At 52.2% G+C, this 27,456-nt stretch overlaps 1 long non-coding RNA gene and 1 pseudogene across 1 annotated transcript; one reads left to right on the forward strand and one right to left on the reverse strand.

Moving 5' to 3' along the window:
* Window positions 1–1,842: 1,842 nt before the first annotated feature.
* Window positions 1,843–10,391, reverse strand: LOC145360537 (uncharacterized). The gene is made up of 3 exons (XR_013889735.1): window positions 10,294–10,391; window positions 5,332–5,468; window positions 1,843–1,976 (listed from the first exon to the last, which is right to left on the reverse strand). It is a non-coding gene; the product is annotated as an uncharacterized LOC145360537 (long non-coding RNA).
* A 9,916-nt stretch (window positions 10,392–20,307) lies between these two features.
* LOC145359679 (zona pellucida sperm-binding protein 3-like) lies at window positions 20,308–23,436 on the forward strand (annotated as a pseudogene).
* The last annotated feature ends 4,020 nt before the right edge of the window (window positions 23,437–27,456 follow it).

Consider the following 27,456-nt stretch of genomic DNA (forward strand, 5'->3'; position numbering starts at 1 on the left):
GTCAGTCATCGCTCACCTGATGAAGGAGCAGCACTCCAAAAGCTTGTGATTCTAACCAAACTTGTTGGACCTTAACCTGGTGTTGAGAGACTTCTTACAGTGCCCACCCAAGTCCAACACCAGCATCTCCACATCATTGCTTGTGGTGGACTGCACACACCTGCCATTACTCACACAGCCTGTTTATCCAGAAATGGCTGAGGCGAAGCTTCACTTCTGGTGCCACCAGTTAACAGTCTCTATCACAGTCCCTGCACAGCACTGCCAGTGACAGTCAAGACCAGGACACTACCCACTCAATAGTTTCCACGTCACTGAAATGATATTTGCAGTATTAGCCGTACACAGGCCTACTTGATGTATCTGTGCCTTATTTAGCAGAGAACCCAAGTTTATCACTTTCCTGACAGTAACGGCATTAACAGAACACGAGGGAATTACAATCTTTTCCTGTCAGGGAATTGCAAAGGATTCCAATCTATCAATATCCAAGAGGTCAGTGAAGAGCAAGTTCAGATCCTGCAGCTTAATAGACACTTCCCAAATGCCAATCAGAACGTATTTATTTTACTGCAACCCCTGTGTCGGGTTTATCTGAAGGGGAAAATAGACTGGATAAAAAGTCACAGAGAACTCTCGTAAATGCCTTGCAATAACCACAGTAAAAGGATCATGCATTCATGATATAGCAATATAGAAGAGAGTATTAGTATCTTCAGATGTTTGTACATTATTCCATGGACGAGCAGCACAGCATCACCAGGTCTCTGCAGCATTTTATAGATGTTTGCTAAAAACATTAATTATGGATGTCAAGGTTCACCAACGGCAAATAAGGACTATGAGAACACCATTACAGCTTGAAGAGCTACCTGCCAAAGGAGAGATTCACTTGTGTACCTCAAATCACTCAATGAGTTAACCACCCTGATTCACCGATTACACCATCCCCATTGTTCCTGTGATTCCTTTGTTACTTGTTTTGCAACAAAAAGAAATCTTTCTAGACAAAAAGAACTTACAAAAGCAAAATACTGCAGATGCTGGGAACCTGAAATTGAAAAAAACAAAGTGCTGGAAATAGTCAGCAGATTTGGCAGTATCTGTGGAGGGAAGGAGAGATAACATCTTAGGTCAATGACCTGATTTTCTAAGGAATGTTAATGGTATTTTATCTCTCTATAGGTGACTGACTGATGCCAAATGAATGCATTTGCCTATACGTATAATCTGCACACTATTCCTTTTCCTGCAATCTTCCAGTGACAATGTGCCTCTTCTAGAATCCATTCTGCTACTTGTCCTACATGCTTTCCTTCAAGAAAGTGCATACAGTTTCACTAAATTTACTGGGATGAAAGGACTGTCCTCTCAAAAGGATCGCATAGCCCTGTTGTCCTCGGGTGGGGAGGTTAGTTGTTCTTGGGAGGTTCTTCCCCATGCCCCTCACAGAAGTCCCCACTGAAGGGCAACTGTTCAGTACGTTCAAACATCTGATGCCCTGCAACAAAAACAGAAGATTTTGTCCGACCTGCTGAGACTTTCCAGCATTTTCTGTTTCTGTTTCAGATTCCAGCATCTGCAGTATTTTGCTTTTAATCTGATTCCTTGCACTGAGGTACTCCCAGGTACAAGATCAAAAAAGTGTCCAACATTTAGTACTATGCTATTTAAAATGGTTAGTAATGTAAATCCAAACAGATACTTGCTGTTGAAGTAAGTGATGAATTCATACACCTAGATTTAGAAATAAAAGAATACAAATTAGAACAAAGGAAATTAGTGAATTTTTAAACTTATATTTTTTTCCTCTTCTTTAATCTTACCTTGTTACTTTTTGTGCATCTGCATATATATTTTACCAATGTATAATTTATTGCAGTACAATTAAGCCATATCTCCTGGTCTTGTACCTTTATACAAGGCTCAATACAATTTAATGGTTTGCCTTTTTCCAAAATAGCAATGGGACTATTCTGTGAAAAGAAAAAAATCCATTACCAGGTTACATTTCCTTTTATTGCAGCAAAGTAGAAATAGAATTCAAATTTGCTACAAAAATGGCAACAGTATCACATGTTAGAGAGCCAAAAAAAGGGAAGTTATGAATGCAATAATGTCTACAATTCCTTGCAACTAGAGAGAAGAGGACTGAGGGAGAATAAACGAGAAGAGGCGGCCACAACGTAGCAGGGTGAGAAAGATCATTAGGACAGCAAGGTACAGGATAGAAATGATTGTGGAAGACAGAACAAGAGAGCAGAAGGAGAAGAAAGGGAGAAATGTAGGGCAACAGTGAAAAATTTAGACCAAAGCAGTGAGGATAAAGAAACAGAGACAAGCCTGTGCCAGAATATCACTTTTCAACCCCTCATATCACAAAGTGTTTGTAACCTATACATGCCTTAATTTTGGAAAATTTCAGCAGATCTAGCAGCATTTGTAATGAGCGAAAAGAGCTGATGTTTCAAGTCCAGGTAACTCCTTGTCAAAACTCATCTGGGCTTGAAACGTTAGCTGCTTTCTCTCCTCAGAATTTTCTCTTTTGGTTTCAGATTCCAGCATCCATAGTAATTTGTTTTTATTTAAAGAAGCGTTAGTTACACACACCATTGTACGTCTAAACACACCAACTACTGTGGCATACTACAGGGATCTGTGTCAGGCCCCCTATTATTCATCATTGATATAAATGACAGATGACTACAAGATTAGTAAATTTGGCCAGGTGGTTAACAGTGAGATGGAGTGTCTTGGGCAACAAGATGATATAGACAGAATGGTCAAATGGAATTTAACATTGAAAAAAGTGAGGTGGTAAGCTTTGGAAAGAGTGATTTGACAAGGAAGTATTCAATGAATAGTAGGACACTATTCATTGTCCTACTATGAACAATAGTAGACAATAGGAAATACTGTGGAATAAAAAGGACCTTGGCATGTTTGTCCACAGCCCTCTGAAAGCAGAAGGGCATGTTATTAGGGTGGTGAAAAAGGCATATGGGACACTTGTCTTTATCAATCAAGGCATAGATTACAAAAACAGGGAAGTCATTTTGGATTTGTATAGAACTTTGGCAAGGCCAAAGAGAATACTGTGTGCAGTTATGATTGATACATTAGCAAAAGGATGTGATTGCACTGGAGGGGGTCCAGAGGAGATTCACCAGGATGCTGCCTAGGATGGAACATTTGAGAGGTTGTCGGTCTGCCTTGTTGTCCAACGAGGGGCATACACACGATGGGTCATACTTGGGCTGCTCTTGGTTGTTCGAGATTGGCCTAGTGCTTCATGTCATTAGTGTGTGCTTAAGCTAGACCAGGTGCTGGGCAAGACGACAGCTCAGTGACTATCAGTTTGCTGTGCAGACACATGGATTTGGGCCAGTGTCTGTGGGAGTTTGCGCATTCTCCCTGTGCTTGCGTGGGTTTTCTCCGGGTGCTCCGGTTTCCTCCCACACCCCAAAGATGTGCTATTAGGCTGATTGCCAGTAATAAATTGTTCCTAAATTAGATTCCCTCAATGTGGATGGCCATAAAACAATAGATAAGGGTCATGGGTGGAGGGTGGGACGGGTAGTGTTAAAATGGCAGCGTGGGCTCGTTGGGCCGAAGGGCCTGTTTCCGTTCTTTGTTCTTTGATTGTTTTCTTTGGAGCTGAGAAGGTTGAGGGGGCGACCTGATCAAGGTGTACAAGATTACAAGGGACATGGACAGGGTAAATAAGGAGCTGCTGTCTCCTTAGTTGAAGGGTCAGTCACAAGGGGACATAGGTTCAAGTTGAGGGGACAGGACGTTTAATGTAGGAAAACCTTTTTTTAAAAAACCCAGAGGGTGGTGATGGTCTGAAATGCACTGTCTGGGAGGGTGGTAGAGGTGGGTCACCTCACATCCTTTTAAAAAAGTATCTGGATGAGCACTTGGCACATCGTAACATTCAGGGCAGATGGGATTAGATGGGAGTTCAGGTGTTTCAGTGCAGACACGATGGGCCAAAGGGCCTTTGTGCTGTGTGATTCACTAATTACACAAGCTGATACAGACTTCAAACTAAAGAATCACCAGATAATTGTTTTCGATGTTGATTGAGAAAGAAATCTTTGCTGGGATACTGAAAGAACTCCTTTGCCTTGCATAGAAGGATGCGCTCCTAGGATCGGAATCTTCTCCAATGGGACTTCTATTAAATTTAAAACCCCAAGAGCTCCATGGACACAAACACTGCAAACAAATAGGCCAAACCTCAACTGTGCTGCAAGGGATTAATCTTCAAAGCATGCTGATATCGAAACCAAGGCAGTGGGACATCATCATCTCAAATACAACACGACAGTCAGACAATCCAATTGAAGAAACTGGGAGACCATCACAGGCTGATGACCCCAGACAACTGTCATTATACAAACAAGCATCAACAGCAACCAAGGAGAAATTAATGGACTTATCATATACACATCAACTTTGGAAGCCAGAGACATCACACCTGAATGAGTTCCACTGTTTCAGTCAAGGAAACATCACAGAACAAGACAGAAACCAGGCTAAAGGAGATTAAAAGATGCTAAGCACTGATCATTGAAACAGAGTATACATTGATATTTTTGTATCAGAGAAAAGACAATGTATACTCTTGGAGACTGATACTTTTGTATCAGAGAAAAGACAGTCTCCAAGAGTATACATTGCCTTTTCTCTGATACAAAAATATCAGTCTCCCGCTGCAGTCAAGGAGGAGGGGGGGGGGGGGGGGGGGGGGCGTGGCAGGAACAGTCACCCTGATTCATGGCCTACAGCTCCAACTAGAGGGACCATCTCTATGGGAAGTTGTAAGAATCAGCCAGATCCATGGGATATTGGGGCAAAGGATAATTAAGATAATTTAAGGGTAGTATTTAATTCCTGAAGAGCTTTGAGTGGAAATGTGAGGTCTTGCATATAGTTTACAATAAGTCTTGTTTTGATTATTTTGCAGCATCATTACAATTGTCTAAAACTCTAGTATTATGAGTATTTTTCTGCTAATAATGTGTGGTTGAGCCCAAAAGCCTGTGTTTTGTATAAGTTTGTCTTTTTATAAAATCCTAAAATCAAGAACCCAACAGTAAGGGTTGTAACAGGAGTGTGCACCTCTGACAGGCTCTTGTAAATCTGCTGGAACAGGCAGACAGACCTAGCCTAATCTCAGGCTCAGGAGGAGCAGAAAAGGCTGGATAAGCTCTGCTGTGGGCACAAACTCACCAAATGAGAAACCTGAACTCAAAGTGCATCTTAGCCTCCTGTTAAGACATTGTTAGAGGTCTCTACAGTGGGAATTCAAGTTGCAAAACTTACATTCACATTCCATTCTTTTTCTTCCTGCCAACCAATGTGGCAACCAGCAGATATATTTACAGTGTTAATTCTACATTCATTTCCAATACGAATGATTGGGCGAGTTTCCTCTTGAACCATTGCTTCTGCAGCAATAACTGTAAAGTGAAAGCACTCTGTAAGAATGGCGAGCAGTGTACAGATTCTTTGCCAACTCCAGGGGTTAACTGTTTTGTTTCCGTGCTGCAACATGTCATTTCTTATCTTTACTATGCATGCTGAACAGTGATATAAAATATATGCATCCTGATCATTTTCACTATGTTTGCATTATTCTGTTTTAAGCTTCATACTTGTATAAATGTCAGTGGACACAACTGCACTATTACTGCATCCCATCAATGGGAAACTTTGGTCTTGAATTTTCTCTGTTATTACATCAAGAATCTAGTCTAATTTGGACAGCAAGTACTGCTCCTTCTCCACTCATGCCATAAGTGGCAGGCATATGATCACAATAAGCAAAGGAGGAAACTGCACAATTCCACACATTCCTCCATCAATAGCACCTTGATGAATGTTGACTGTAAAGGATATCCATATGGCCTTAGTGTTCAGTGTTGCTAAGGACCTGCAGCAGAGATGATTACTTATATTGAAATTAACACTTATTGAAATGCCTTGAAACCATCAGAGGTGCCCCTTCCCAACTCAGATGGAGTTTCCACATTGTGCCAGAAATGGCCCCATTACTCTGGCAAACTCTGACTGTTCCTGACTCCAGGATAGGAAGGAACTCTGCCCTATTGAAGATTGTCAGCGCAGCAACAGACTGGAAGTTGAGGACCTTTGTATCTTAAAGTTTTAAAGGAGGTGCAGGTGGGATTTTCTGACCCCTATGCCCCACGGGGGAGGGGGAGTCTCTCAGCATGACCTGAAGATCCTCTCACTGGGACCACAGCACCTTGAGAATAAAGGTCCAGTGTATTTTACCTTTCCTCATAGAACAACCCCAATGGGGACGAAGTAGAAAGGGTCGAAAGTTTCAGCTTTTTAGGTGTCCAAATCACCAACAACCTGTCCTGCTCCCCCCATGCTGACACTATAGTTAAGAAAGCCCACCAACGCCTCTACTTTCTCAGAAGACTAAGGAAATGTGGTACGTTGGCTACGACTCTCTCCAACTTTTATAGATGCATTATAGAAAGAATGCTTCCTGGTTGTATCGCAGTTTGGTATGGCTCATGCTCTGCCCAAGACTACAAGGAACTACAAAAGGTCGTGAATGTAGCCCAATCCATCATGCAAACCAGTCTCCCACACATTGACTCTGTCTACACTTCCCTGGTGCCTTGGTAAAGCAGCCAGCATAATTAAGCACCCCACATACCCTGGACATTCTCTCTTCCACCTTCTTCCTTTGGGAAAAAAGATACAAAAGTCTGAGGTCAAGTACCAACTGATTCAAGAACAGCTTCTTCCCAGCTGCCATCAGACTTCTGAATGGGCCTCTCTCATTAAGTTGATCTTTCTCTACACCCTAGCTATGGCTGTAACACCACAATCTGCAGTCTCTCATTTCTTGCTCTATGAACAGTATGCTTTGTCTGTATAGCACCAAGAAACAATACTTTTCACTGTATGTTAATACAGCGACAATAATAAGTCAAATCATTCCAGGAATTGGTGAATCTATGTTGTGCTCCTTCTACATCTTTTCTTAGGTAAGGGGATCAAAAATGTACTGCAGGTGCAGCAAGTGCTCTCATATTTAAGCTGGAAGTGGAACTTTCTTCTGCAGAAACCGATGGAGGTGGCGCCATTGAATATTTTTAAGGGGGAGGAAGATAGATTCTTCTGTAACAAGGAAATCAAAAGATATCAGGATTGGTGAAAGTGTGGAGTTTTGAACACAGAATCATAGAAACTCTACAGTGCAGAAAGAGGCCATTCAGCCCATCGAGTCTGCACCGACCACAATCCCACCCAGGCCCTGCCCCAATTCCCTACACATTTACCCACTAATCCCTCTTAGCTATGCATCTCAGGACACTAAGGGGCAATTTTAGCATAGCCGATCAACCTAACCTGCATATCTTTGGACAGTGGGAGGCATCTGGAGCACCCGGGGGAAACCCCGGGATTAGAGAGCCGTGGATTACAGGGGGTATTGAAGACTTGGTCAGGAAAAAGAGGGAGGCGTATGTTAGGTCAAAACAACTGGGTACGGAGAGTGTGCTGGAGGAATACAGAGAGAGTAGGAGGGAGCTAAAAAGGGGAATTAGAAGGGCGAAGAGAAGGCATGAAATGGCTTTGGCTGGTAGGATTAAGGAAAATCCAAAGGCATTTTATTCCTATATTAGGAGCAAGAGAGTAGTTAGAGGGAAAATTGGTCCTCTTAGGAACAAAAGCGGGGAGTTATGTATTGAGTCGGAGGGAATGGGGGAGCTCCTGAATGAATACTTTGTGTCGGTATTCACGAGGGAGAGGGGGTCGGAATTGTGCAGTCTCTTGGAGGGAGCTGAGGATCAGTTGCAGGAAATATCTATTACGAGGGAGGAAGTGATAGGGCTTTTAGGTAGCGTAAGGACGGATAAAGCTCTGGGACCTGATGGTATTTATCCCAGGCTGCTTAGGGAGGTGAAAGATGAAATTGCTGGGCCTCTGGTGCAAATCTTTGTCTCTTCTTTGGACACAGGTGAGGTCCCAGAAGACTGGAGGGTAGCAAATGTGGTACCGCTGTTTAAAAAAGGTAGTAGGGACAACCCTGGAAATTATAGACCGGTGAGTTTGACATCGGTGGTAGGGAAATTAATGGAAAAAATACTTAGGGGTAGGATGTATGAGCATTTGGAGCGTTGCGATCTGATTAGGGATACGCAACATGGCTTTGTTAGAGGGAGGTCTTGCCTTACGAATCTGGTGGAATTCTTTGAGGAGGTGACAAAAACGGTTGACGATGGGAGAGCAGTTGATGTCATCTATATGGATTTCAGTAAGGCGTTTGACAAAGTCCCTCATGGTAGGCTGGTAGAAAAGGTTAAGGCGCATGGGATACGAGGTCAGGTAGCTAGGTGGATTGAGAACTGGCTGGGCAATAGGAGACAGAGGGTAGTTGTTGAGGGGACCTTTTCAGGCTGGAGGCCAGTGACCAGTGGTGTGCCGCAGGGCTCAGTACTGGGACCTCTCCTCTTTGTAGTATACATAAATGACTTGGAAGAGAGCGTAGGTGGTGTGATCAGCAAGTTTGCAGATGACACCAAGATGGCAGGGTTGGTGGGTACTGAAGTGGAATGTCAGGTGATACAACAGGATATAGATAGGTTGGCGCATTGGGCAGATAGGATTTAATCCTGACAAATGCGAGGTGATGCATTTTGGAAGGAATAATGCAGAGAGGAGCTATGTGATAAAAGGTAGACCGAATAGGAGTATAGAGATACAGAGGGACCTGGGAGTGCAGGTTCACAAATCCATGAAGGTTGCGACATAAGTGGAAAAGGTTGTTAGGAAGGCTTATGGAATGCTAGCCTTTATAGGAAGGGGTATAGAGTATAAAAGCTGCCGTCTAATGTTTCAGTTGTATAGAACGTTGGTTAGACCGCATTTGGAGTACTGCGTCCAGTTCTGGTCACCTTACTACCGGAAGGACGTGGAGTCTCTGTAGAGGGTGCAGAGGAGGTCTACCAGGATGTTGCCTGGGTTACGAGGAAAGGTTGGAGAAACTGGGACTTTTCTCCTTGGAAAGACGGAGATTGAGGGGAGACATGATAGAGGTATATAAGATACTGAAGGGAATAGATAGAGTCAATAGTGAGAGACTGCTCCCTAGACTGGGTACAAACACGAGAGGTCATGATTTAAGGGCGAGGGGGGAAGAGGTATAATTTGGATGTGAGAGGAAGGTTCTTTACGCAGAGAGTTGTGGGGGTCTGGAACGCGCTACTGAGTAGGGTGGTGGGGGCAGGAACGTTGGACTCGTTTAAGGTTCAGTTAGACAGACACATGAGTGAAACGAGGATGGTGGGTTATAGTAGGGGCTATTAAATAAGGTCAGAACCTCGGGAGACACTGGAAATGCAGGCTTGTAAGTTAACATTTTTGTCTTTTTATTCCGCAGGTGGAGGTCCACCTTGTTGTCAAACGAGGGGCATGCACACGGTGGGTCGTGCGTGGGCTGCTCTTGGAGGTTCTGGGAGTGGCCTAGTACTTCGTGTCGGTGTGTGTGCTTGATCCTGGACCAGTAGACGGGCGCCGCAACAGCTCGGTGACTATCACTGCTGGCTGTGCAGATACATGGATTTGGGCCTGTGTCTGTGGGAGTTTGCGCATTCTCCCTGTGGTTGCGTGGGTTTCCTCCAGGCGCTCCGGTTTCCTCCCACACCCTAAAGATGTGCTCTTAGGCTGATTGGTTTACCAAATTGACACTATTCTCCCCTGAATCTGGCTAAGTTAGGGGTTCCATTCGTAGACACGCAGGGTAGAATAGCTGTAGGGTGATGCGGCGGCACGGGCTCGTTGGGCCAAAGGGCCTGTTTCCCGTGCTGGGTTGTTCTTTGTTCTTTGTAAACCCACACATTCGCAAAGAGAATGTGCAAACTCCATACGGTGACCCAAATGGAGTCCCTACAGCAGAATCCCTACAGTGCAGAAAGCTGCCATCCAACCCATCAAATCTGCAACCTCCTGTCTGCCTTATTCCCATAACCCTGTACATTTACCATGATTAATCTACACATCTTTGGAGTGTGGGAAGAAACCAGAGCACGTGGGGAAAGCTATGCAGACACAGGGAGTATGTGGAAACTCCACACAGACAGGAATCAACCCTGGGTCCCTGATGCTGTGAAACAGCAGTGCCAACTCCAGTGCCACCACAATCAAATCAGCCCTGATATTATAGATTAAGGGAACAGGCTCCAGAGGCTGAATGGCCTACCCCTGCTCTAATTTGTATGTTCAAAACATGTAACGTTGCTTCACCTCCTTGTATTGCAATTATGAGAATGAAAATAGGCTCCTGGTTCTGATGCATAATAATTGGATCAAACTCCTCCAGTAAACAGAGCAAGCTAGAATCACTCCATCTGAAAAAAAAACAAAGATTTTAAAAATATGAAAGGAAAATAGTTAAGACATTGATACAACTTAGAATTAAAACTGGGTTATCAGTTGTGGCTGAACCTTCTGAGTCTCAGTTAACAATCTAACACGACGCTAAGGGAAGGGGCACTGTAGAAGATGTTGTTTTATGATTAGACAATAAACTGTGGCTCTGTCTACACTCCCAGGTAGATGCAAAAATAAAATTACAGCGTGATTTAAAGACCAGGAATTCCCCACGTAGGGGCCAATATTCTTCCTTCAAATATCACCACAAAACACTCAAAATAATCAGCAGGGCAAGGCAGCATCAGGGGAGAGGGGGACAGAACAAAACTCACGGCATGGTGGCAGAGCCGTTAGCACTGTTGCCTCACAGCACCAGGGACTCAAGTTCAATTCTGGCCTTGGGTCACTGTCTGTGTGGAGTTTGCACATTCTCCCTGTGTCAGCGTGGGTTTCCTCCAGGTGCTCCAGTTTCCTCACACAGTCCAAAGACGTACAGGTTAGGTTGATTAGACATTCTAAATTGATCTTTAGTGTCAGAGGGAATTAGCAGGGTAAATGAGGATTACAGGGATAAGGCCTGGGTGGGATTGTTTTCAGGACAAACTTGATGGGCCGAATGGCCTCCTTCTATACTGTCAGGATTGTATCACTCAAATTGGAGATCAACCCAAGACATTAACTTTGGTTATGCTGCACAAATGCTGCCTGATCTGCTGACTATTTCCAGAGTTTCCTGTTCTTGCTTCAGAATTGTAACACCTTTTGCCTGGACATTATCACACTGCTCCTTGTGTGACCATACTGTGAACAAGTTGTCTGCTGTGTTTTCAACATTACAAAACCTGTTACACTGTAAACTGATGTTTACTCTGCCTACCCCAGTCCAACACCGGCATCCCCGCATCATGGTTTCCAAACATCACAGCAGTGACTACATTTCAACAGTAGCTCGTTGGTAAATTTTTTTAAAACGGTTCTGAAGATATATAAAATGTGCAAAAGACTTGTGTTTCCTCTTACATAAAGATAAGGTGTTGACGCTAGACAATGGATTGACAATAGGTCATGATGTGGGTATGCCGGCGTTGGACTGGTGTAAACACAGTAAAAAGTCTGACAACACCAGGTTTTAGTCCAACCTATTTATTTGATAATATACTCGCAAGCTTTCGGGTTAGCCCCTTCGTCAGGTGAATGGAGAGTTGGACTAAAACCTGGTGTTGTCAGACTTTTTACTGTGTTGACAATAGGTCACAGAGATCAACAGTTGGAGTTGGGAGTTGTCGCTTTCTCGGATCAACACCGGTAAGTGTGCAGAGAGCGCTGTGGGCAGACAGCCCCGGAATCACAGCACTAATTCCCTTTAAGCTTAAGAAGACACTTCCAGCGGCGAGGGATGAGCCGGGTGGTTGTGTGTCGCGGGCAGTGAGCCTGCTGTAACACTCCTCACTCAGGATAGTGACTCTGTTTGCAGGCAACGAGACTGAGGTTGGAGGAACGTGGAAATTCCCAGTCTCCAACAGGAGCAGAGAGAGAGAAAAAGAGCAAGAGCCGAATGAACGAGGTACACGGAGAGAGCGAACACATCCATACCCAGAGAACTGACCCATGTAACCAGCCTGTGCACAATCCGAACGAGTAGTTTGGTTGTGGAGACGCCGGCGTTGAACTGGGGTAAGGACAGTAAGAAGTCTTACAACACCAGGTTAAATCCAACAGGTTTATTTGGTAGCAAACACCACTAGCTTTAAAAAAAAAAGCCACTTAAAAAAGCTAATAGCGTTTGCTACCAAATAAACCTTTTGGATTTTAACCTGGTGTGAGAAGACTTTTATACTGAATGGGGGTTTAACAGAATGACTCACACTGGAATTGCAGACCTCTGTCAGACAACTGGATCCGCCACAGCCCAGGGATAACTCGCTCTCCGACAGAAGTCCTGATGCAATCTCCTACCGACTCACACAGAATAGAAGTCAGGCAGCCGGCTCCTTATATACCCTACAGGCGGACCAACAAGACCTCACCCGCGCGGACACTTTTTCCTGCACGGCTGCCGTGTGAGTAACCCATATATGGCAGTTATAAAAAAAACCGGAAGCTTTATCAGGCAGCTCCTCACATGGTAGTAAGTTCTTCTGATCGGTCGGGCTTCCAATTGGGGAGGTACTGCTAGGTGCTCCGTTCCTATATTCCGGACACTGAAGCAGCCAACTTGCAGCAAGAGTTGGCAAGTGACCAAAAAGCGGGGCGGGGCGGGGTGTTGTCGTGAAAGTGCCAAATTGGTGTGAAAGCTGTTTTTTTTTTCTGTGCAGCATCACACTCCAGACTCCTCACTCTGTGCACTGTAAAGGTCACGATCATGAATCTTATTAACCCCCCCGGGGTGGGGTTGAGCCCAAAGTCTGACAATTCTGGAACTCTGGCTCCGATCTGTTAGTTTCCCCCTCTGCTGGTCTGCTCATTCTGTCGCCGGCCCGGGACCCCCCCCCACAATGACCATCTCTAACAAGAGAGAATTTAACCATTGCCCCTCGACATTCACTCAATGATATTACTATCCCTTAACTCCCCCACTCCTGGGGGTTACCGTTGAACAGGAACGCAACTGGAGTAACCATATCAATGCTAAATGGGCTGTGACTGCTAGATTGAAGATACCCTAAAGGTGCGCTGAGAAACTCTTCTCAAAGCTTCACAGGCATCACAATGGCACAGTGGTTAGCACTGCTGCCTCACAGCACCAGAGACTGGGTTCACGGTGCCATAGTGGTTAGCACTGCCAGCTCACAGTGCCAGGAATCCAGGTCCCTGGCACTGTTCTCCCTGTGTCTGCATGGGTTTCCTCCCACAATCCAAAAGATGTGCTGGTTAGGTGCATTGACCACATTAAATTCTCCCTCTGTATACCTGAACAGGTCCCAGAGTATGACAATGAGGGGATTTTCATAGTAACTTCATTGTAGTGTTGATGTAAGCCTGCTCGTAACTGTAATAAATAATCAAGTGTTTCTGTTGTTTGCATCCACATACTTCTTAAAGCTGCAATTCCTTTCTGGACTGTGACAATGTTGAAATAAAATTAAGACTGTGACCTTTGAACACTAATGTGTACATAACCACAGGACTACCTGCATCCAGCACTTATGTTGTGGTTAGTGAATAAAAAAACTATGGAACAGACAAAAAAAACAGACTTTGAGGTCCAAATGGTTAGCTTAGCTTAAGAAAAAGTGGAACTGAAACAATAAGTTTTGTTAACGGTTATTTTTGAAGGAAGGTGATTGGGGGACATAATTGGCTAATGCATGTAACCACCCAAAGCTAGTGATGAGATAACCGCTGATGTCTCTATGATTAAAGGGAATAAAAAATGAGTAGCTTCAACTCCGAATCGAGAAGGTGACTGCAAGCAGTGTGGAGTCGTAAGTGCTTCTCACTTTGTTCAATAAACTGCATGTTGAATCTTTAAGTCTGACTCTGAGCGGTGCTATCCCACAACAATCTATGAAGAAAATGAATCATGGAGTTCCGATAAAGAGCATTTTCAGTACTTTCGACAAGTGAATGAAACTGTAATCATATTGTCGTACCAGTTTCTTTCAGTACAGTAGGAAGTGAAATCTACAAATTGCTCCAGAACTTGGTTCATCCAGCAAACACAGTAAAAAGTCTGACAACACCAGGTTTTAGTCCAACCGATTGATCAGTTGGACTAAAACCTGGTGTTGTCAGACTTTTTACTGTGTTTACGCCAGTCCAACACCGGCATTCCCACATCATCCAGCAAAGGCAGGAACCAAAACTTGCGATGGCTTAACAAAAATCCTTGAAGAAATCAAAACAGCGTGGCTTCTCAAGTGTGTCAGAACTACCACAAGGACTGTTGAGGTGTTGTTGGTGTTCATCCTCGATTTGGGAAACAGAAGTTCACTGTCACAAAACAGCCTCCCAGATTTTGCAAAACTGAAACCAGGATTGTGAAGCTTGTGTTAACAAGTGGATTCACCTGGAATTCACTGCCTCCGACCTCTATCCTTTCTCTGGAAGGAAGACAAGGGGAAGGAGGGATATCACCGTCCGGCCTGTCTGTGGCCTGTCTGCTGGTCTGTCAGCCGTCCGGCCTGCCTACCCGCCTGCCTGTCAGCCGTCCGGCCTGCCAACCCGCCTGCCTGTCGGCCGTCCGGCCTGCCTACCCGCCTGCCTGTCGGCCGTCCGGCCTGCCTACTCACCTGCCTGTCAGCCGTCCGGCCTGCCTACCCTCCTGCCTGTCAGCCGTCCGGCCTGCCTACCCGCCTGCCTGTCAGCCGTCCGGCCTGCCTACCCGCCTGCCTGTCGGCCGTCCGGCCTGCCTACCCGCCTGCCTGTCGGCCGTCCGGCCTGCCTACCCGCCTGCCTGTCAGCCGTCCGGCCTGCCAACCCGCCTGCCTGTCGGCCGTCCGGCCTGCCTACCCGCCTGCCTGTCGGCCGTCCGGCCTGCCTACTCACCTGCCTGTCAGCCGTCCGGCCTGCCTACCCTCCTGCCTGTCAGCCGTCCGGCCTGCCTACCCGCCTGCCTGTCAGCCGTCCGGCCTGCCTACCCGCCTGCCTGTCGGCCGTCCGGCCCGCCTACCCGCCTGCCTGTCGGCCGTCCGGCCTGCCTACCCGCCTGCCTGTCGGCCGTCCGGCCTGCCTACCCGCCTGCCTTATACGCGCCCTGCCGTGCAATCTGTGCAGTCTCGGGTTGGGCGTAGCACTGCCCCAATAGCATGGCGACCTCACCAACGTCGCCGGTGGCGGGGCCTTCGCGTCCCACCTATGCGGCTGTGGCGGCGGCCAAGGACCCCGCCGCTCCCAAGGACCCCTCCACCGTTTACACTTCTTACAAGTCGGCTCGGGGTCAAGTGCTACGCCCACCCCGACAAGTTGATAGAGGCCTGCGTGAGGGCAATGGCTGGGGTTGTCGGCCCCTCAGCCATTGTCGCCGCCTCTAAAATGTACGGCAGGGCCGTATTCTTTCTGAGGGCCGAGCGGGCGGTCCACCTTGCCCTGGAGAAGGGGCTCACGGTGGGCGGGACGGTCTTGGCGGTGGACCCCCTCGAGGCCACCGCCCATAAGATCGTTCTATCCAACGTCCCGCCCTTCCTCCCCGTGGAGCTCCTCCTCCCCCACCTCCGTCTACTGGGGGAGGTCAGGCCCGAGGTGGTACCGATCCCGCTCGGCCTTCAAGATCCCGCCCTGCGCCATGTCTACTCCTTCCGGCGCCAGCTCTTTAACCGCCTGGCCCGGGAGGAGGTCCTGGATGGCAGTTTTAATGTCCTCCTCGAGGGAAATACCTACCGGGTCTTCTGGTCCGCGGATGGTGGGCGGTGCCATGTCATATTAGAAAGAACTGCCTCGCCTCCAAGGCCGCCGACCCCCAACCCAAGGTGGCCGCAGCTGGCACCGCAACCCCCTCTCCCCCCAGGCAAGTACCACCTGCCCCCCCTGGAGGGGAGGCCGCGCTGGCAGCAGCTGCCACCTCAGCTGCCAGCGGTGGGGGGGGGGTGGAGTGGAGCCTCCGCACGGCCAGAAGACCCCGAGGAAAGGAAAGGGTAAAAAGAGAGGGGGGAGCGGGACCCCGACCCCCACCACTCCAGTCACCCCGGCTGCCGGCTCGGGGAACCGAGTAAAGAACGCCTGCCCCCCTCCAAAACCGTCTACCGGGCCCGTGGGCACCTCAGCGCCCAGTGCTGGGCCCGGCGTCGTTGCCGCGCGCAATCCCGGGTCCGGGTGTGGGAGGGGTACGCGATCCCGAGCCGGCAGCGGTCACACCTCCCGGGGAGGGAGAAGGAAGGGCCGAGGGGCGGGGCAGGAAGGGGAGGGGCAGAGTGCGAGGGGCATCCCCTGCCGAGGGGTTGCCCCTCAAGAAGAGACGCCACGCCTCAAGAGGGAGGGAGAAGCTGAGATGGGTGGGACTCCCCACACCCCCTCCCCCAGCTCAGGGGTTGTGGTGCCCGCACCCCTCCCCCAATTTGTCCCATCGCCTGCCCCCACCCCCTCCTGTCTTTGCCCCTTGCCCCCAAGTTGGGGGCAAGAGAAAAAGGAAGAATGTGCTGCCGCAGTCCCCCAGGTGGAGCTCCCCCGGGGCCGGGTGGGAGCGGGACCCCCGCGGTCTCCTTCCACCCGCTCTCCTACGCCAACACCCAGGAGTTCCTCCTCCAGCTCCTGGGGGACTGTGGGGGCACCCAGTTGTTTGGGTCCCTGGACGGCGGCGGTGAGGAGGGCCCCTCCCCTCTGTCCCGACCTCTGATGCTGGGCACCCCCGACCTCATACCGGGAGACCCTCCGGACCCGTGGGGTGCCCAGGCGTCTGGGGCAGAGGAGGGGGGGCACTGAGCCGCCGTCGCCCACGGGCCCAAAAACTCCAAATAGAGAGCCCGGGGGGGAGCCCCTCCTCCGCCGATCCTGGGGGTGGGATCGGGGAGGAGCCGGGGTTAGTCGGCGGCCCCGTGTCGCCCCCCCCCCCCCCATACGCCCTGCGGCGGGGGACCCGGGGTCGAGGGGCGACGGCCCCGAGGAGGTGGGCTGCTCGGTGGGGGGCACGGGGACCGTTTCGGAGTCCACCCTGAGCGAGGTGGGGGACTCCCTCGTGCCCCTCACCGAGTCGCCCCTCACCCCCACTGGGGAACTCGAGGCCTTTCTCGAAGACCGTTCAGGTCGTCCTGCCAGTGCCCGACTGGCCCTCGACCGTCGGCCGGACCCGGCGCTGCTCGTCCGGTCCGCTCAGGCCTGCTCCCAGGCCGCCTCGGGCCTGACTGAAACAGAGCGGCGTCGGGAACAGGAGCTCCTCGACGGGCTCAGCGGGGAGCGGACTGGCGTGTCTTGCGCCGGCGCCCCCTTAGATAATTGGATAAGTGGTGACGGTGGCACGGTGCTTCTGCCATGAAGGTGACCATAGCCAGCCTCAACGTCAACGGCAGCAGTGAGCCAGGCCGCAGGTTCCAGAACTTCTCGGTCCTCCGTGACGGGAAGTATGCAGTCTGTTTCCTGCAGGAAACCCATACTGTTCTGCGGGATGAAGCCCTGTGGCTCCTGGAATGGCGAGGGGGGGTTCTACATGAGCCACCTCACGCTCGCTTCCAGCGGGGTGGCGATCCTGTTGGCCCCACGTTTTCAGCCGGACATCTTGGGGGTCAAGGGGCCGGTGCCAGGCCGGTTGCTGCACTTGATGGTCCGTGAGGGGGGTGTGGTCCTTCACTTGGTGAACGTCTACGCCCCGACTGCCGGACTGCAGCAAGCCACTTTCTACCAGAAAGTGTCCGCTCATCTGGACACCATCGCGGGGGGGGGGGAGGCGAGTGCATCATCCTCGGGGGGGATTTCAACTGTACCCTCGAGGCACGGGACCGCGCCAGTCCCTGGTGGCGTACCCCGGCGATGGGGAAGTTGCGGGACCTGCTCGGGACCCACGACTTGGTGGACGTCTGGAGACATCTCCATCCCGGCTCCAGGGCCTTCACTTACGTGAGGCCTGGGGCCGGAGCGTCTAGAATCGACCGCCTGTACGTCTGGAGGGCGTACGTGTCCGGCGTCTCCTCGGCCTCCGTGCGGCAGGTGCCGAGCACGGACCACCACCTGGTGTGGGCGGATTTGGTCCTGTCCCGTGTCCGGCAGGGGTCCGCGTGTTGGCACTTTAACAACTCACTGCTGGAGGACGAGCGCTTCCTGGACTCATTCCGTCGATTCTGGGCCGGCTGGAGAAGGAAACGGGGAGGCTTCCCCTCCTTGAGGCTATGGTGGGACGTGGGCAAGACTCACGTCCGTACCTTCTGTCAGGAGTACGTGAGGGGGTCGACGAGGAGGTGGAAATCCAGGTTTGAGGAGTTGGAGAAGGAGCTGTTCGACCTGGAGGCACGTCTCGGTCGGCCCGATGCGGACCCGGCCCTGCGTCTGGAGTACAGGGAGAAGATGGACACGCTGCGGGACCTGCAACTCGTCGGGTCCCGTGGCGCGTATGTGAGGTCGCGGCTCCAGTTCCGAGTGGACCTGGACCGCGGCTCTCCCTTCTTCTACTCACTGGAAAAAGGGCGGGCTGACCGTCAGCAGCTCCTTACGCTGCTGGCCCACGACGGTTCCCCCGTCTCGGATCCGGAGGGCGTCCGGGCCGTCGCCCGGGATTATTACACCTCCCTCTTCTCTCCGGATCCGTCCAGCGAGGATGCCCGCAGAGTTCTGTGGGAGGGCCTCCCGCAGGTCAGCCCAGAGGGTGTGGGTCGGCTGGAGGCCGATATCACCCTGGCCGAGCTGACCGGCGCCCTGAACGGCCTCCGACGGGGTAAGGCCCCGGGAATGGACGGGCTGACCGTGGAGTTCTTCAGGGCGTTCTGGGACGTCCTGGGGAGCGACTACGCGGGGGTCCTGGGGGAGAGCATTGCGACTGGGGAGATGCCCCTCTCGTGGCGCAGGGCCGTCATTGCCCTGCTGCCCAAGAAGGGGGATCTCCGGTTGCTGAAAAACTGGCGCCCAGTCTCCCTCCTCAGCACGGATTACAAAATCTTCGCCAGGGCCTTGTCTTTGCGCCTCGGATCCGTGCTGGACCACACAATCCACCCTGACCAGTCCTACACGGTCCCGGGCCGCTCCATCCACGATAATATCCATCTGGTCCGGGACCTGATCCACTGTTCCCAGAGGGCTGGTCTGTCCAGCGCTGCCTTGTCCTTAGATCAGGAGAAGGTGTTCGACAGGGTGGAGCATGAGTATTTACTCGGGACTCTGCGGGCATTCGGGTTCAGGACGCAGTGTGTGGCCCGGATCCGATGACTGTACTCTGCGGCAGAGTGTCTGATTAAGGTTAACGGGTCGCTGACGGCGCCCCTTCGCTTCGGGAGAGGAGTACGGCAGGGCTGCCCCTTGTCCGGCCAACTCTATTCCGTGTGCGTGGAGCCCTTCCTGCACCTCTTATGGAGGAGGTTTTCGGGTTTGACTCTGCGCGGCCTGGACGTAGGGGTGGTCCTGTCGGCCTACGCCGATGACGTGCTCCTCGTGTTCACGGACCCGGCTGACCTGCGGAGGATGTGAGATGGTGTACTCCCCCGCCTCCTCCGCCAGGATCAACTGGGCCAAGTGTTCCGGACTCCTGGTCGGTCCTTGGGAGACAGACCCCCTTCCGGAGGAGCTCAGGCCTTTCACCTGGAGCGGGACCCACCTCCTCTACCTGGGGGTCCATCTCTGCCCAGCCGAGGTATCCTGGCCAGAGAACTGGCGGGAGCTGGAGGCCTAAGTCACCGGCCGCCTGGCCCGCTGGACAGGACTGCTCCGAGTGCTGTCCTACAGGACGCGAGTCCTGGTCATAAACCAGCTGGTCACCTCCATGTTGTGGTACCGGCTGGTCGCTTTGACCCCTCCCCCAGCTTGGTCGCCAACATCCAGAGAACCCTTGTGCGTTTCTTCTGGAATAACCGACTGCACTGGGTCTCTGCCGAGGTTCTGCATCTCCCGACTGAGGAGGGCCGCCAAGGTCTGGTGTGTCTCTGCACACAGATAGCGACCTTCCGCCTCCAGACCCTGCAGAGATACCTTTACGTCAAGCCTCCCCCACGATGGTGCGCCCTGGCCACGTATTTCTTCCGCCATTGGCGTGGCCTCAATTACGATGTGCAGCTCCTGCACGTCAATCTGGGGCACGTTCCGACCTCGTTGCGGGAGCTGCCCGTCTTTTACCAGGACCTCCTCACCGTCTGGAACGCGGTCGCCTCGCGCCGCAGTTCTCCCCCGTCAGGAGTAGCGGCCCTCGTGCGAGAGCCGTTGCTCAGGAATCCGCACCTCCAGCGGTGTAACTTCAGGTGGCTGACGGAGAGGGAGGCTGTGGAGGCCAGGGTGACCAGGATCGGGGACGTGCTGGACGGCGGAGGAGTGGGCTGGATGAACCCTGGTGTGCTGGCTGAGCATGCGGGGGTGTCCGTCCGGCGCGCGGCCAAAGCCACCCAAGACCTTAAGACGGTCGTGCTGGGCCCCGAAAGCACACGCCAGCTCGAGGCAGCTCAGGTGTGCGGTGGGATCCCGTCCGAGCGTTCCCCTGTTCGGACAGAATTCCACATTGGCCCGAAGCCGAGACCCCCCTCCCCGGGTCAGGTGCCCCACAGCGCGAGCCGCCTCGCGGGAATGTCCTCCGTGCCCTTTTCCAGCACGCGGGGGCGTTTCCTGTACGGGCTCCTGCTGCACACCTTCCACTACTGCGGCCTTGCCCATCGCCCGGACACACCTTGGCGGGCCTTGTTGCGGCTGGGCGGCGGAGGGCCCCGATGGAGGTCCCTCTACGGAGGGATCCCCCCCAATGACCTCGGGGACCTGGGGTGGAGGGTGTTTCACGCGGCGGTGCCACACAACAGTAGGATTCACTGGCTCACGGGCTCCCGAGACTGCTCTTTCTGTGGCCTTGTGGAATCCGTGGACCACGTCTACGTTTTGTGTTATAGATCGCACTCCCTTTTTTGATTTTCGGAAGAACCTTTTATTGATGTTCTGTTTGCATTTCAGTCCCACGCTCCTGATCTACGGACACCCGGTGCGGAGAGGGGAGGGGAGGGACACCGACCTCCTCGTCAACCTGCTCCTGGGCCTGGCGAAACGCGCCATCAGCAGGTCCAGGCAGCGGGCGATCGACGGGGCCGTCTGTCCCGACTGCCTGCCCCTCTACCGCGGCTACGTTCGCGGCCGGGTGTCCCTGGAGAGGGAGCACGCGGTGTCCGCGGGCACTGTCGAGGCCTTCCGTGCCCGTTGGGCACCGCAGGGGCTGAGGTGCCTTAAAGACCCCGATAATCACATTTTGATTTGACGTGTTTTAAGTTTCCTTTGTACCTTTTGTTTCTGTTCGGGCCGTTCCCCCTCCTTTTGGGGAGCTGCCCCCTTTTTCTTTGTCCGGACGTAATTTAAGTTTGTTTACTTGGTTTGACCCGAAAGATCATGGGGGATTTTGGAGTGAGGGGTTTTCTTCCCAGTGCTGGTGTTAGTTGGAGCTGTTTGTTGCTCTGATACGTGGCAACAGTTTCCATGGGGAATAGTCAAAGCCACCCCTCGGCCTCAGACACTCCGTCCTCCTGGGCCTCCCTTTGATTCCCATTTGTGTGTGTCTGAGGGTCAAGGTGTGTCTCCCGTGCAGAGTGTGAGGGTGCAGTGTGGAGAGGATAAGCTGCTGGTCAGGGTCCAGCTGGATTTATTTGGAACCAGGCACCTGGTTAAAGCTGCTGATCTGACCCTGGGGACAGCAGGTTGTCGGCCCACCAGGATCTACTCTCAGAACCACACTGTCCTCTTTGACTATGGGATCCATGAGTGTGGCAGCAGATTGCAGATAAGAACATAATAAGAACATAAGAAATAGGAGCAGGAGTAGGCCATCCAGCCCTTCGAGCCTGCCCCGCCATTCAATAAGATCATGGCTGATCTGTCGCTGCTCAGTTCCACTTTCCCGCCCTCTCCCCATAACCCTTAATCCCCTCTCCTATCAAAAACCCATCAACCCGCGTCTTAAAAATATTTAGCGAGGCAGCCTCCACCACTTCAACGGGCAGAGAATTCCAGAGATTCACCACCCTTTGAGTGAAGAAGTTCCTCCTCAACTCCGTTCTAAACCGCCCCCCCTTTATCTTGAGGCTGTACCCCCTAGTCCTATTGTCTTTTTTGAGCGGGAAGAGTCTTTCCACCTCTATCCTATCCATCCCATTCATCATCTTATACGTCTCAATGAGATCTCCCCTCATTCTTCTAAACTCTAACGAGTACAAGCCCAGTTTATTCAGCCTCTCCTCATAGCTCAACCCCCTCAACTCCAGTATCAGCCTAGTAAACCTCCTCTGCACTCCCTCCAAGGCCAAAATATCTTTGCGCAGGTGCGGCGCCCAAAAATGCACACAGTACTCCAGTTGCGGCCTCACCAATGCCCTATACAGCTGCAGCAAGACCTCCCCACTTTTATATTCAATCCCCTTCGCTATGAAGGCCAGCATCCCATTCGCGTTCCTGACCACCTGCTGCACCTGCAAGCTGGGTTTTCCTGATTTCCTGATCTACAGCACCCACCTGAGCCACAGCCCACAGTATCATGGATCTGTTATTGTGAGAACCAATGGAGCTGTTGTTCCCATTGAGTGTCGTTATTTTAGAAAAGGCAATGTGAGCAGTAACCCCATCAAGCCCACTTGGATCCCATTCAGCTCCACCAGGTCTGGAGAAGGGCATCTGTCATTCTGACTGTGCCTAATGAATGGTGACTGGCTTACAGAGCGCACTTCGACTGTCTACTACCTGGGTGAGCTCATTCACATTGAGGCCTGTGTTTCAATGAGCAACCACATGGCCCTGAAGCTCTACATTGACTGCTGTGTAGCTACATTGAGGCCAGGCCAGGACTCGCAGCCGAGTTACAGCATCATTGACTACAATGGTTGCCTCCTGGACAGCAAAGCTGAGGACTCCTTTTCAACCTTCGTGTTGCCAGGAAACGAGCGGGAGACGGACAAGCTTCGCTTTGACCTGGATGCCTTCCGTTTCTTTGGAGATGACCGTTCCTTGATTTTTCATCACCTGTCACCTGAAAGTAGTTCCAGTGGATCAGAAAGATTCCGGGAATAAAGCTTGTACTTGGCAGAAGGTGCAGAATGTTTGGACTCCATTGGAGGAATCTCACTTTGATGTTTGTGCCTGTTGCCATGTGGGGAACTGTGGGGCCATGAGAGATTCGGGAATTGGATCCAGAGGAGGGAGAGATCTTGCTGCTGAAGCAGAAAGTGAAGCTGGATTGAAGTGGGAGGCTGAGGCCTCACTTGGACCCCTGCTCATTCTGGATACTGATGGGACCAGCCTGGCAGCAGCCTCCCTGAATGAGGCCGAGGGAAGGATACAGGAGAGGTCTTTGGGGGGTGTGGAGTCTGAGGTGGTCCTGATGGTGACCCTGACTGTGTCAGCTGTCCCTCTGATCTCTGCTTCATTGATCACCTTGTTCCTGTACGGGAAACACAAACTCTGTTCAACCAGTCATCAAATAATCAATAAAGCATTGACTCCTTCAAAATAAAAAGACATGAGGGGTGTGGCTGGGCAGAAGAATTGCTGTCAGCTGAGTGTGGGCTGTGTGTATAAAAGGTGTTACTTGGTGCCTGAAGGGATGGTTGAGCTGTTTGCTATGATGGGGGATTTTGGAGTGAGGGGTTTCTTCCCAGTGACCTTGTTGTTGTGTGACTCTAATTCTCAGTGAAGAAGGCTTCCCAAGTGTGCCAGAACTACCACAAGGACTGTTGAGGTGTTGTTGGTGTTTATCCTCGATTTGGGAAACAGAAGTTCGCTGTCACAAAACAGCCTCCCAGATTTTGCAAAACTGAAACCAGGATTGTGAAGCTTGTGTTAACAAGTGGATTCACCTGGAATTCACTGCCTCCGACCGCTATCCTTTCTCTGGAAGGAAGGAAGACAAGGGGAAGGAGGGATATCGCCGTCCGGCCTGTCTGCGGCCAGTCTGCTGGTCTGTCAGCCGTCCAGCCTGCCTACCCGCCTGCCTGTCAGCCGTCCGGCCTGCCTACCCACCTGCCTATCAGCCGTCCGGCCTGCCTACCCACCTGCCTATCAGCCGTCCGGCCTGCCTACCCTCCTGCCTGTCAGCCGTCCGGCCTGCCTACCCGCCTGCCTGTCAGCCGTCCAGCCTGCCTACCCACCTGCCTGTCAGCCGTCCGGCCTGCCTACCCGCCTGCCTGTCAGCTGTCCGGCCTGCCTACCCTCCTGCCTGTCAGCCGTCCGGCCTGCCTACCCGCCTGCCTGTCAGCCGTCCAGCCTGCCTACCCACCTGCCTGTCAGCCGTCCGGCCTGCCTACCCTCCTGCCTATCAGCCGTCCGGCCTGCCTACCCACCTGCCTGTCAGCCGTCCGGCCTGCCTACCCTCCCGCCTGTCGGCCGTCCGGCCTGCCTACCCTCCTGCCTGTCAGCCGTCCGGCCTGCCTACCCTCCTGCCTGTCAGCCGTCCGGCCTGCCTACCCGTCTGCCTGTCAGCTGTCCGGCCTGCCTACCCGCCTGCCTGTCAGCCGTCCGGCCTGCCTACCCTCCTGCCTGTCGGCCGTCCGGCCTGCCTACCCGCCTGCCTGTCAGCTGTCCGGCCTGCCTACCCTCCTGCCTGTCAGCCGTCCGGCCTGCCTACCCTCCTGCCTGTCAGCCGTCCGGCCTGCCTACCCACCTGCCTGTCAGCCGTCCGGCCTGCCTACCCTCCTGCCTGCCAGCCGTCCGGCCTGCCTACCCGCCTGCCTGTCAGCCGTCCGGCCTGCCTACCCGCCTGCCTTATACGCGCCCTGCCGTGCAATCTGTGCAGTCTCGGGTTGGGTGTAGCACTGCCCCAATAGCATGGCGACCTCACCAGCGTCCCCGCCACTCCCAAGGCCCCGCCACCGTTTACACTCGTGCGAGAGCAGCTGCTCAGTAATCCGTTCCTCCAGCCGTATAACCTCAGGTGGCTGGTAGAGAGGGGGGCCGTGGACGCCGGGGTGACCAGGATCGGGGACGTGCTGGATGGAGGAGGGGCGAGATGGATGAGCCCCCACGTGCTGGCTGAGCACACGGGAGCGACCATCTGGCGTGCGGCCAAAGCCATCCAAGACGTTAGGACGGCCGTGCTCAGCCCCGAGTGCACACGTGGTCTTGAAGTGGCGCAGGCGTGCGGTGTGATCCCGCACGAGTGTTCCCCTGCTTGGACGGAATTTCACATTGGACCAAAACCTCGACCCTCCCCCGGGTCAGGTGCCCCGCTGCATGAGCCGCCTCAAGGAAATGTCCTCCCTGCCTTTTTCCACCACTCGGATGCATTTCCTGTACCACTACCACGTCCTCACCTGTCGCCCGGATACACCTTGGTGGGCCTTGTTGCTGCCGGGTGGCGGAGGTCCCCAGTGGAAGTCCCTCTACAGAAGGATCTCCCCCAATTATCTTGGGGACCTGGGGTGGAGGGTGCTGCATGCAGCAGTCACGTACAACCGTAGCTTCTTTAGGTTCATGGACTCCCAAGCTTGCCCCTTCTGTGGTATTGTGGAGTCTGTGGACCATGTCTATGTTTTGTGTCTTAGGTTTCTCTTTTGTTTGTTTTTCTCAAAAACCAGTTGTGAATGTTTTGTTTGCACTTCAGCCCCACACTCCTGATCTATGGGCCTGGTCAGGAGGGCGACCTCCTCATGAACCCGCTCCTGGGCCTGGCGAGGTGAGCTATTAACAGGTCCAGGCAGCGGGCGATCGATGGGGTCGTCCATCCTGACTGCCTGACTCTCTACCGCAGCTACATTCGCGGCCAGGTGTCCCTGGAGAGGGAGCATGTGGTGTCCATGGGTGTATTATTGACCCAGATAATCACCTTTTGATTTAATGTTTTAAGTTTCGATTGTGATTTGATTTTTGGTTTGGGGTGCTCCCCCTCCTTTTGGGGGGCTGCCCCTTTTAACTTGTCCCTAAGTTAATTTGAGTTAATTTATTAAGTTGGTACCTAAAAAGAGCTACCTGATGAGTCCTAACTGATGGTTACATCAGGGAGCCTCATGCTCCCTATTTAAAGCAGGTATGTCAGACTCTCAGCCTGCATTCAGCAGGGAGCTCCTGTTTGCGCTGTCTGCGTATGTGTATGTGCACAGAGTTCACCGTTGCTGATAACAGGAAAGAAGCTAGATGGAAGGGCCTTTCACATCTGTGGAAAGAACTTCACCAAAAAGAAGAAGGATGAAGGAAGGAAGAGCCATGTAACCCCCTGCACACCCAGCCTTTGGAAGGTGCTCTCTCCTTGGAAGAAGAGAGGGAGAGACAAAGAGAGACTTTCATCTGCAGGGCAACACTCTACACGGAGAAGAATATAAATCATCAAAGGATTGGGCTGGTGCCCCCAGCCATAAAAGGTCTGTGCCTCAAAGAGAGGGGTGGGGGAGTGGCGGGGGGAAAGAAAACAGAAGATCATCTTTCTATCTGCAGGGGTGAAGACACCACAGACTTTTCATTGTTGGCTCAAAAGGGCTGAAGGTTTGAAGTCCCCCCACCCACTGCTGCTGCCCCTAACACTGGCAACCAACCCCCCCTCCTCCTCCGCCTGACCTGGGGCACCGGCCCACCTCAGTGCCCTGTTTTTGTCCTCCCCCCTGCACCTTCATCCTCCTCTCTCCCTCTGACACCCAAGAGAGAGCACCTGGAGCCGTACCCACCCCCAACCCTCCCTCATTCCCTCTCTGGCCCCCAACACCAGGACAGAGACCCCACCCCCGTCACCACACCCACACTCCCTTCCTCTTTACCCCCCCCTCTCTACGCCTATCATAAAGGCCAGAGAGGCCCCCCCCCCCCCCAACCCAACTCTCCCTGCACCCACCCCCCACGGAAAACAAAACCCAATACGCCCTACCATACATCAGGGCAGTCTCTGGGTGGGCGTAGCCCGCAATATAACCATGGCGACCGCACCATCATCGACGGTGGCAGGACCTTCCAGGCCCACCTATTGCAGGTGTGGCGGCGGCTCCCAAGGCCTCGCCACCATTTTGTTTAATTACAAAACAGTTGGGTGTAAAGTGCTACACCCATCCTGACATGACCGTTGAGGCCTGTGTAAGGCCAATGGCTGGAGTTGTCGGCCCCTCAGCCATTGAGGCGGCCTGTAAGAGGTACGGCATCCTTTCTGAAGGCTGAGCGGGCGGTACACCTCACCCTGAAAAGAGGGGCTCACAGTGTGCGGGACGCTTGAGGCACCGCCCACAAAATAGTTCTATCAAACGTCCTGCCCTCCATCACTGTTGAGCTCCTCCTCCCCCATTTCCGTCTACTGGGGGAGGTCGGGTCCGGGGTGGCATTGATCCCACTCGACCTTCATGACCCCAGTCTGAGGCATTTCTGCTCCTTCCGGCGCCAGGTCCTTGTCCGCCTAGCCCGGGAGGAGTGCCTCGAGGGAGGGCTTTAATGTCCCCTTTGAGGGGACAAATTACAGGATCTTTTGGTCCGCATGCGGTGCCACGCCTGTAAGGAGGTGGGGCATATTAAAAAGAACTGCCCCGCCTCCGAGGCCGCCGA

Source organism: Carcharhinus amblyrhynchos, chromosome 2 (genome assembly GCF_965287045.1).
Source record: "Carcharhinus amblyrhynchos chromosome 2, sCarAmb.v2.hapA, whole genome shotgun sequence".
Lineage (NCBI taxonomy): Eukaryota > Metazoa > Chordata > Chondrichthyes > Carcharhiniformes > Carcharhinidae > Carcharhinus > Carcharhinus amblyrhynchos.